The sequence below is a fragment of the Pongo abelii genome, chromosome 1, assembly GCF_028885655.2.
Source record: "Pongo abelii isolate AG06213 chromosome 1, NHGRI_mPonAbe1-v2.0_pri, whole genome shotgun sequence".
Classification (NCBI taxonomy): Eukaryota; Metazoa; Chordata; class Mammalia; order Primates; family Hominidae; genus Pongo; species Pongo abelii.
In genome coordinates, this window is record NC_071985.2 from 68,491,437 (window position 1) to 68,503,129 (window position 11,693).

Consider the following 11,693-nt stretch of genomic DNA (forward strand, 5'->3'; position numbering starts at 1 on the left):
CAAAAGGCCAGCAAAAAAAAAAAAAAAAAAAAAAAAATGGCCCAGTGGCCCTTAAATTCACCCATAAAGCTTCAGGGTTGAGATAGGTGTTGCTTTACAGAATACGTTGCTGATGCTGAATGCGGTGTGAATGCCGGTGAGACTGTTGTTTGAATGTGATCACCCCTACTAAGTCAGCATAGCTGCAGGGCACATGAGACAGAAGTGGGTGGGACTTCCAGGACTGGTTCCTCCTATCTTGTCACTCACCACAGTCCACTGACCTTCACATAAAGCACCAGCAGTCACCCAGGCTCTCAGGACCCCAGCTTCCTTACCTGTAAATGAGGCAGCTAGACCAGATGAATAATAATAATGATCATAATAATGGCTCATATGCACTGACTGTTGACCTTGTGCCAGGCACTGTGCATTCCCTCCTGTAGTCTCCCACATGCTGCTGTGGTCCGTTGATGTATACAGCTGATCCCAAGCCTAACTACAACCTCTGCACCGTGGGCTTCGGCAAATCTCTGATGCCTGTCAGTCTGAGATAATGACTTATTGGTCTGTACATATAAACATTGTTGTAGGGATGAGGCTGATGATGAAGGCACATGCGATAGATGTTTTTACGTAATTTGGGTATGAATCTTTTTTATAGGGCTTGGCTAAGGTAGTAATGATGGGTAAGATTAAGAGGATTAGGGTTATTATAGTAGTAGAAAAATACATGTTTGCTACTTTTATTTGGAGTTGCATCAATGTTTTTGGTTCCTAAGACCAACGGATGACTCTAATCCTTTCAAAGTTGAGAAAGCCATGTTGCTAGGCATGGGGGCATGAGTCAGCAGTTCTTGTATACTTTCTCAGTAGATAAGAAGTTGCAAGCTTCTATTGTTAGATTCACAATCTAATGCTTTTGTTAAAGTATAAGTGATAGCAAGTGATAGGCTCCTGAAGGTGAGGAACCAGACATCAAGGAGAAAAACAACCAAGCATTGGACTAAGTACTTTACATGCTGTTTTTCCTTCATAACAATTCAAAAAGGTTGCTGTACTCATCCACAATCTAGCAAAAGAGCAAAATGAGGCTCAGAAAGGTTGGATATTTTACCCAAAGTCAAATAAGACATGGCTCTGTGGTGATCAAACAATAGCTTGAAGGAGGACCGTTCTCAAATAACCTGTAAGTTAACCAACTTGTGTTTTACAGCTCATGAATCTCCACACCCCAGGGTCTGACCCTGGTCTAGACCTAGAGCCCGTGGTGTCCTGAGCTTCCTGGACTAGACCGTTTGGTATGGCTAGGGCTATCAGAGGCCAGGTGAACACATAGATCGTAATTATAACCATAGCCACTGTTATGGAACATTCATAAATATTCATTCACAAATAATTACTGAGGGCCTATGTGTCAGCATCGCCCTCAGCACTGGGGATATGGAGTGAACGAGGCAGTCAAATCACTGATCTCACGGCACCAACATTCTTGTGGGGGTTGGTGGTCAACTGTATAGGTGATATGGCACAGTGACCAGGTGTCTATTTTAGACTGTGTGATGAAGGACAGCCTCTCTGAGGAAGTAACATTTGCGCTAGGGTCCAAATGGCAAGAATGAACCAACCCTGTTGAGATCTGGAGAAAGATTCCAGGCAAAGGCAGGAGCCAGGGCAGAGACATAAACAGGCACAGCCTAAATAAAAGGCGAGTGGGCAGGAGCACAGGGAATGAGGGAGAGAATAGATAAGGCCAGGAGTTAAGCAAAGCTCAGGTGGGCTAGGGCTTTATGAGCCAGCAAAAAGAGTTCAGATTGTCCCTGCCTGTTGTGTCAATAGACACATTCTCTTATTCTAGGGAAACAAAGATGCAAAGACAGGTTAGGAGGCCATTGCAATGGTCCAAAGGATAGAGGCTTGGAAGAGATTGGTAGCAGTGGGGATGGAGAAGTGTTTGCACTTGGGATATGTTTGGGAGACATTGTTGACAGGGCTTACCACTGATCAGAAGTTAGGAAAAATGGAGAGAAATAAAAGATAATGAGAATATTTGGCTTGGACAACTGGAGAAATAGTGGTGCCATTTACTGAGATAAGGAAAAATGAGGGGCCAGACAGGATCAGAAGAGGATCAGGAGTTTTGTTCTAGCCACATTATGTTTTAGAAGCTGATTAGATAGACAACAGTGCAGAGATGCCAGACAAGCATTTGGCTTCAAGAGTCAAGGGTTCTTCAGAAATTTGCATTTGAGATTCATCTGCAGATATGTGGACCTGGTGAGGTCACCCAGGGAGACTGTAGGCAGAGAAGAGGCCCAGAATAACCCTGGTGCTCATCAACATTTTGAGGACCCCCCCCACCAGACTACATGATCTAATAAATGTGGTCAAAATTTACAACAGGCCTGCAAGGTAGGTATTATTTCTCACCTCTACTCAAAAAATGTGGAGGTTACAAAGTGCCCAAGCCCACAATTTACAAGTAGCATTGCAAGAATTCAAGCATGAACTGAGTTCCCGTCATTTACCCAGTGCTGTGCCAGTTACTATAGGGACACCAGTGAGTAGGATGGCTCACTAGAACAAACATGGGCTTCGGAATTAGAGGACCCAGAGTGAATCCTCACTGGCTCTGTGATACTGGGCAGGTAACTTAACCTTATCAAGCCTCAGTTTCCCAATATGAAAAATCACGTTGCTGCTGTTGTTGTTGTTATTTTTCCTCTTGCAAATGTCTACTGAGTGCCTATTATGTGCCCAACACAGTACTAAGTAAAGGAGACACAATGGGGAACAGACAGACTTCTCTGCTTACAATCTAGTCGGGGACACAGACATGTAAACAGGCAATTACAATGTAGTGTGCTAAGTACTATGATTATGGAAATACCCCCTCCCTCTTTATAGAGTTAGTCATACCAACCTACGCAGACTTTAAAGTTACACATAATTTCCTTTCTTCCAGACCCATATGCAATAATAGTGCCACACAAAATGTTTCCGTTCTTCATCATGGTACCTATTATTTCCATTAGAATAAATAATACATGCAAATCACCTACCACATAGCCAGTGCTCAATAAATGGTGGCAGTCATTATCAAGACATAGGTTTTTGACCTAGTACTACCTCTAACTTTGGAGCTCGTTTTTCTCTTCTGTAATTTAGAAATAATAACAGCTAATTCATGAGGTCATTGTGAGGCTCAGATGAGATCATGTATATGAAAAATGTTTTAAGCTGGAGAGAACTATATTAAAGTATTAGTAAAACATTGTGACATGCCCACTTGCTAAAGTTATAAAATTTAGTACACAATAACACTTGGTGTTAACCAAGAGGTCCTCGTCATCTGAAAAGTGGGCCTGAGGAAACCTTTAAATAGGTTCTTAGGAAAACAACATTCTGTACAAGAAAATCTGCTTCATCTGAAATCACCTAAAATACTCCTTCTCCCATCAGCATTTGGCTTACCCAGCCAAAGACAAAAAAAAAAAAAAAAATGCAGGAGACCTCCTAGGTTGGTTTCTAGTCTGTTTCACTATCATCAGGGTCCTGACTCAGTGCCTAGGAGACAGGATTTGTAAAGCTGGTGGTATGTGTCCCGGGTTTTCAGCTGTATAAGCAGTGGACAGGGCCTTTGGAGGAGCAAGATGCTCTCAGGGCTGCCCACAGAGAACCCTGCCTGATTTCCCACTGTAGCAAATCCAAGCCCTGGGAAAACACCAGGCTGCCCCTGTCCTACAGCCAAGGGGATCCTGTCTAAAGAACATAAGTCAGGAGAAGCTGAAAGGCAGGAGATAGAAGGGAGGAAAAATTTCCATCTCTACAAAGTGCATGCAGATCCTGGGCAGCCCTGAAGTGGGGCAGAGAACAGACTCCCCACTTCCACTGCTGACTGTTCAACTGGAGGACTCTGCAGTCAGCAACCTGTACAACCACACAGTTGACACAGGGAACTCAGCTGCCTCCTTCCCTGGAACTTAGCTGATTAGAATGGATATCAATTCCCCTCAATATGTTTATTTCATCATTCTTTCAGCAAACACTTATTGTGAGTCAACTGCACACTAGGCACTGTTCTGGACCCTGAAGGTAAGACAAAGGCCCTGCTTTCAAGAAGCTTGCACTCCAGTGCAAAATATCTGTGCTTGTATGTATGCGTGTGTGTTTGTGTGTCCGTTGGGGAAACAATAAGGGCTATGATGAAAAATAAAGCAAAATAAAGAGGGAAAGAAAGTGACAATGGGGGAATGCTATTTAAATAGGGTGATCAGGAAGTTCTCTCTGAGCAGAAACCTAAATGAAATGAGAGAGGAGCCATCCTGGTAAATGGGGAAAGCATTCTAGGCAAAGGGACCAGTAAAAGGCAGAGGCCTGATGTGAGAGGTCTGAGTACTTTCAAGGCATAACAAGGGACCAGTTTAGCCAGAGCAGAATGAGTTAAGGGGAAAGATGAAGAAATCAAACCAAAGACATCCATGCATCTTTAGGAGGCTGGCTGGGCGGGGGAAGAGGGAGAAGATGGAAATCATGTACTGAGCTAAGGACTGACATGAAACATTTCTTAAGACTCTTGGACAGAAACTCCTTGTTCTACCTTTCTAAATCCTTTGTAAATCAAAAAAGAAAAAGTAAGGATCTTTAGCTGCAGTTGGGGAAACAGAGTCTAGCAGGGAGGGGCAGAGGCAGGGAGGCTCATTAAGAGGTGGTTGACATTATGACCTTGGGCAAGTTACTTAAACTCTCTATCCCCCAAGTGCAAAAATGGGGACAATAATGGTATTAATGGTACCAGCTTCAATCAATTATTACATGGATAAATTAATTAATATTTGTAACGTACCTAGAATAGTGCTGGGCATCTAATATCATATGCGTGTGTGTGGAATAAAAATAATAAAAGGTGCTTGGACCAGGGAGACAGCAGCAGAGGTGGTGAATGGTGATCTGATACATTTTGAAGGGGGAGACACTGGGGATTAGCAAGAATTGAGTGTCAATGTGAGAATCAAAATGACTTCAACATTTCTGGCCCCAGCAACAGAAAAAATGTAGGTTTAATGAAAGAGAAAACTACAAGAGAAGCAGGTTTGAAGAGAAATCAATATTTTGATGTTAGACATGTTCAGCTTGAGATGCCGATGGATGTACAAGTAAAGATGGTGAATAAGTGGGTGGTATCTAAAATTCAAGGAAGAGGTCCTGAGTACAGACACAAATTTAGAGGTCAGCGGTATATGATGCTAACCAAAGGTCTGGGACTGGACAAGAGCACTAGGAAGTAAGCATTGGTGAGAAGAGAACAGGCCAAGGACTGAGCCCTGGGACATCCAGTGTTTAGTAAGGATTGGGAAAAGGAAATGGAAACTAGCAAGAGACTGAGGAGCAATCAGCAACGTAGGAGGAGAACCAAGAGTGGGTATCGTAAAAGCCATGTGACAAAACACTTTCACCTGTACTCCTAGCTCAGGAGGCTGAGGCAGGAGGATTACTTGAGGCCAAGAGTTTGAGATCAGTCTGGGCAACACGGCAAAATCCTGTCTCTAAAAAAATATAAAAAATAAGGACAAAAGAGTTTCAAGAAAGAGGAAGTGATCAAATGTTGCTGCTAGGTCAAGGAAGATGGACACAAAGGAACACCCATTGAATTCTGCCTTGGGGAGGCCATTGTCACCATGTCAACAGCTGTTTGTTTGCCTGGGACAAAGACCTGATTGGAATGGGTTCCAGAGAAAATTGTAAGAAAAAAAAAATGGAGACAGAATAAACAAAGGGGCTCATTTTGCTCTACATGGGCAACAGACTCCACATGGAACTTGAGGGGTGGTCAGTCCACAGTAACAGAAGGTAAAGGCCTGGTACCAGGGCCCAGATGCAGCAGGCGGTCAGTGCAGTGGATGGAGCCTTTCCTGACTGCTGCTATTTTCCTAGTGAAGTAGGAAGGCAATTGCAGTCATAAGCTAGGAGCGAGCTGGCAGGAAATGATGGGATTTGAGAGTTAAGGGAAAAGCATGTGAAATAATCTCTAGAGGAGTGTGAGAGTGAATAGAAAAGGGAAAAGTAGTAAGATTTCTGGGCAGGACTAAGGGCCAACTGGAGGTGGCAGTCATCAATTCACAGTGAGGTCAATCAGCGTGGTTGTGACTTTTTCTACAGCTATGGTCACCTGCCCACAGGTACATGAAGAATAGGGGCAAGTGGGATTTAGCAGGGCTGAAGTTTTGCCAGACAAGGTATAACAAAGCAACAGAGGGACAACAAAGTTGAGGGTGAAAATAAGGATATTACAATGATGGCGAAGCATGAAGTACACTAGAAACCAACTTGAGCTCCAGCATTCTTGCCCTTTGTGGATGATTCATTCTATCTTAGAAGTTGGTAGAAGAAAGAGCTTGAGAGGGTAGGAGGAGACTTCAAGTGAAAGGTCACTATTTTATCTGGAAAATATGTTTGGTGCTTACAATGGAATTCAGTTTGATAAGATGGGAAATGGTGACATGACTGGGGAAGGGGATAGTGAAAAGGTAATAGGATCAATGTCTTGTGGATACAGTGAGATGAAAGAATCTTGGGAGCTGAGCACTAGAGGGAGTGAAGTGGAGAGAAAAGAGGTGGTGATCACACAGTGGGATGCTTAAAACCGAGATTATGGAGTAATGCAGTTATGACAAGGTCCAGGCAGACCATGGAGGTGAGCTGTCAGCAGGAAGCAAGAAGGCAAAGTCACCAAACAGAAGGGGCTAAGGAACCAAGAGGTCAGGGTGCAGGAAGGGTCATTTACGTGGATACTGAAATCACCAAGAACTGCCGGCAGCTGAAGACGTGGGGAAGAGAGGCAGTAAACCCAGGGCTAACCCATTCTTCCTGGAATGAAGCAAGTGACTTGGGAGTTTGTAGATGGTGGCAACGAGGGGTAGTAGGTGGTATTATCTGATGACATGCACTCCACAGCTGGCATTTTTAGGACAGGAGAGGGGAGTAATGGTCTGGAAGCAACAGTGAAGAGCACATTGCTTCACTAGACTCCAGAGTCCAAGGCAGCGTGGAAGGGAAAGCAGCTGTCACATGAGGCAGCTGCAGAGCAAGCCGCATTCCTGGGGGGAGGCTCCAGCAGAAATAAGAGAGTGAAGGGGACTTCCAGAGAAGGCGAGGAGGATGAACAGGATTTTGCTGATGATGGAACATGAGTGCCAGACAGTGTATTAGTGAAACCATGCCCCAAAGAGTTAAAGAGGCCAATGACTACATTCTTGGGCTTACAGGATAGCAGATAAGAAAAGAAACAACGTGCTGAAAAGCTGAAGCTGAAACTGTGCCCCAAAGAGTAAGAAACCAATGACTAACAGATATTCTTGAGCTTGCAGAATGGCAGATAAGAAAAGAAACAACTTGCAGAAATGCTGAAATTCCCCACAACGTGAGATCAAGAAAAAACTGGCTGACATCAGTTGGAACCAAGATGGCCTGGCCGACTGTAGTCTGTGCAGAACAAGCTTGCTGACGCCACAGCCTGAACTTCCATGACGTGTTTCATACTAAGTCCTCAAGAATTTTCACATGCGACCTGTGAGGTAGCATGAAGAGATAACTGAGCATGTCCAAGGACTTTCCAGACCTCCCCTTTCCCTCCACCAATCACCTACTAATCCCTTGAACCTTTTCTAATGAAAATACTGCCTTGAAGTGAGGACAGAGAGACAGATTTGGGCTTGACATCCCGTCTCTTTGTGAATCGACATGCAATAAAAAGCTTCTCTTCTCAAAAACCCAGTGCTATAGTATTGGCTTCTAGTGCCCCGAGCAGCAAGCCCTCTTTGCTCAGTAACATTAGGGTTCAGAGAACTGGGGAGGGGTGTGGAGAAGATCAAATTAAGGCACGTACAGAGCCAGGAGGCTAAGGAATTTGGGTGGTGAGGGGAAAAGCCATGATGAGGCTGTGAGTGTTGGGGAGCAGAGAAGGATGGGGCAACATCACTGTCTCTATCACTTCCCATTTTCTCTTCAACCCACTCCAACTGGGCTACTGACCCCATCGCCCTGTGGAAACTACTCCCATTCAGGTCATCTCTGTGTTGCCAAAGCCAGTGTTTCCTTCTCTATCTTCATTTTATTTGACCTTTCAGCAACATTCTATGGAGATGGTGACCTTCCTTCTGAACACACCGTTTTCCTCACTTCTTTGTCCCTATACCCTCTGGTTACCCTCCCACCTCCTTCCACTCCTTCTCACCTCCTTCATGTGCTCTTACTCCACTGCCACACCCCTAAAGGCTGACATTCCCCAAGGCCATTGATGTGTGTTCCCTGGTTCACCTCTTCACGGACCTGCCCAAGTGAAAACAGTCTCCCAATCATCCCCGCCGGCACCCCAGGTAGGTGGCTGGTACTAGATCTTGACATCCTCCAATTAGTAAAAGTTTAACTTAGTGAAAGACATAAAAGTTATTTCCACATTGCTAGTCATGGTAAAGCTAATTTTTCATTGAGTGTTGTGGGATTTTTTGGGTTAGGCCAGATGATAGGCATTGAGTGACATGAACAATGTGTATGACAGTCTCAGCCCTCAAGTTGTTCAGGGTCCTCTTAGAAAGATAAGATGGAGGTGCATTAAAAAATAGTACTTCTAAATATGAAGAAAGGCCGGCTATCAGAGCTGCATTGTATTTAAAGGAAGTCTACTCCCTCCTACTTGTTTTTCAAAGTCATGATGAGGTCACTTACTCAAGGTCACACCACTAATTAGGTCACCCTAGGAATTAGACCCAAGTCTCCAAACCCCCACACCAGTGCTCTTACCATGGCATCTCAATAGGTTGTTGAGAGAAGTACTTTGAGAGTTAGAATGAAAGGCACTGTGCCATCATGGTTAAAGGCATGGATTCCACAACCAGACTGCCAGGGTTCAAATCACTAATTAATATCAAATCACAGTAGCAATGCGGTTATTATCCACATGACCTTGAGAAAGTCACTTAACTTCTCTGTGCCTCATTGGTTACATGTGGCTAATAACTGTACCTACCTCATAGATATGGTGAAGATTAACATGAGTGGATATATGTAAGGTGCTTGGAATGTTGCCTGGCACTTAAAGACAGGTATGCAAGGCTCTAAATACTAATAGTGCTGAGAGATGAACAACCAAGAGATTTGTTGAATGCTGGCTGTGCCCAACTCCTCTCTGAATCCCAGGAGCCCGGCATACATTCAGACTCACTGAATGAATGAATGAACGAACTAACAAACATTAACATCCTTATGAAACAGAGATCAGCTCATCTACCCCTACTTGTATCATCCAGAACATTCACTGAAACCAAGTAGGTAAATCCCACCATGACCACCACCATCAAAATACATCTGTGACTAATCTCTGTGTACTTGATGATATCTAGCAAGTCAACAGTCTAAAGCAAGAAGAGATAAAGACATACAGACCACAGGGCATGCCAGCATGCCGAGTAAACTCCGGCATCCACAGGACAAAACAAAGTCCTTCTATGGAGCATAAACCTGGGGCAACCGAGAATTAAGTGAAATACCATCTTCCTTTAATTTAGGACTCCTAAGAAGAAAAAGCCAAAATTCTCAACAGGTGTGAATTAAAGTTGGCCTTTTGCCCTACACAAACAGAGCAGAAATAAAGCCAGGAGTGGCCACACAGATCTTGGTCATTTTCCTCCATCCACTGGAGATGTGCCCAAAATGTAATTATTCATCCAAGGAGGATATTAAAAAGGCAGGATTAGCTGCAGTTCCTAAAGTAAAGATGAAATAGATGATCCACGTTGTGAAGGATTCTTCCTGGCTTTCCGGAAAGCTCAGAGAATGAAACAGACCCCAGTTCTTTCTCCTCAGGCTCTTAGTAAAACAAGTGAGCCTCGGGGGCAAGCCTGATTCACCCGCGTCTGACAGCTGAACGCCTCAGTGAGGCTGGACGAGGCCTACAGCCGGGTGGTGAGATCAGAGGCTGACCACGAGGACCTCATCCAGAGGGTCCAGCCTCTCGTTAGTCGCAGCACAGCGAAAGCATCTCCCGACCCTCCAGGGCGGCCTCACGGGGCCCATCCGCTCCAGGACCCCACCCCGACCTCAGGCCCAGCCAGCCACGCCAGCCCCCGCGTCCCCGCCATACTCACTCCCATTCCTTGCGCCGGGCCTGCGGGGTGCTCTGCATCTTGTGCGCCTCATGGGCCTTGATGATGTCGCGCTGCTCGATGAGGCCCCCGCGCCGCCGCCTCATGACCTCGGGGCTCACCGGGAGGAAAGGGCTGGAGCCCGCCTCCAGTGCCATGGCGCCCTCCCAGCCCTGGCCCTCGCCCTCCTGCACCTGGAAGAAGTTGTCGAAGCCGGAGGCGGCGAGCGGGGAAGCCGGCAGCATGCCCACCTCGTCCGAGGCGTCGGCCTCGAGCAGAACGCACTGCTGGGGCCGCCATGCCTCTTCCTCCGGCAGAGCGAGGACGTGGCGTTGGCGGCGGCCCGCGGACCTGGGCTCAGGGCTCCCCGCAGCCAGGCAGGGGGCGGGCTCGGGCAGCCTGCGGTCTGGGCTCAGTCCACGCATCTCGGGCACCATCACAGAACATTGCTCTATGGAAGGGGTACGGCAGAGACAAGGAGTTGGGAAGGGAGGGAGGGAGGAAGAATGGGGCCAAGGTCACAGGGAAATAGAGAAGAGAAAGAAAGAGGTTAATGGCATTGCCTTCCAGGCCAAGGCTTCTGGCTTGCTCAGTGTTACATCCCGGGCCTGACCCACAAACTGGCACACGGTGGAGCTCGATAAATGATGTTGAAATTAGGAGTATCCGCGGTGGACAAGGCTGGGCGCCAGGTGTCCAGAATTTAACAAAGTGGACTGGATTCTTGCCCTCATAAACTTAGTCTACTGCAGAAGACAGAGGTTAAAGAAATAATGATATGCCGCGTTGATAAGGTTTTGAGGTGCTGCAATAAGGAGAGAACTCCGAGGGCCGCACATCTCAGCCCCACCTCGGACAGCTAGCTGGCTGTTCCCTCCCATTTTTGGTGGAAGAATCCCTCTAAGCCCTTCCCCAGGGCCCACTCTGGGGGTATTGCCACCACCACCTGCTGCCCTGCCTCCCAAGCGCCTGCCTGGGGGGACCAAGCCACAAGGTGGTCTCTTTTTTTTTTTTTTTTTTTGACATAGGATCTGTCACCCAGGCTGGAGTGCAATGGTGCAATCACAGCTGACTGCAGCATCAACCTCCCAGGGTCAGGTGATCCTCCCGTCTCAGCCCCCTGAGTAACTGGAACCACAGGCACACACCACCACATCCAGCAAATTTTTTATTTTTTGTAGAGATCACGTTTCCCCGTGTTGCCTAGACTAGTCTCAACTCCTGGGCTCAAGCGATCCTCTTGACTCAGCCTCCCAAAGTGCTAGGATTACAGGCATGAGCCTCTGAGCCCAGCCTAAGGAGGACTCTTCTTGAGAACTGGGTCCTGTATGCAGGTTCCTTCCTCCTTTTTTAATGCCTGTGCCTGCCTCAGGACCTGGGGCCATGTGTGACTCAGATGCCCCTGCTGCTCCCCTTGGCATCATTCTCCTTTTCCATGCCAAAGAGGATATAGCCAGATTGGCCTCTGAAAGACGTACGTATTCAATCAGCGTTGACTGAGAACTTACCATGTGCAAGGCACTAGGCACAACAACATGAGCTGGACTTAGTCCACATCATCCTCATGGGAGAGAC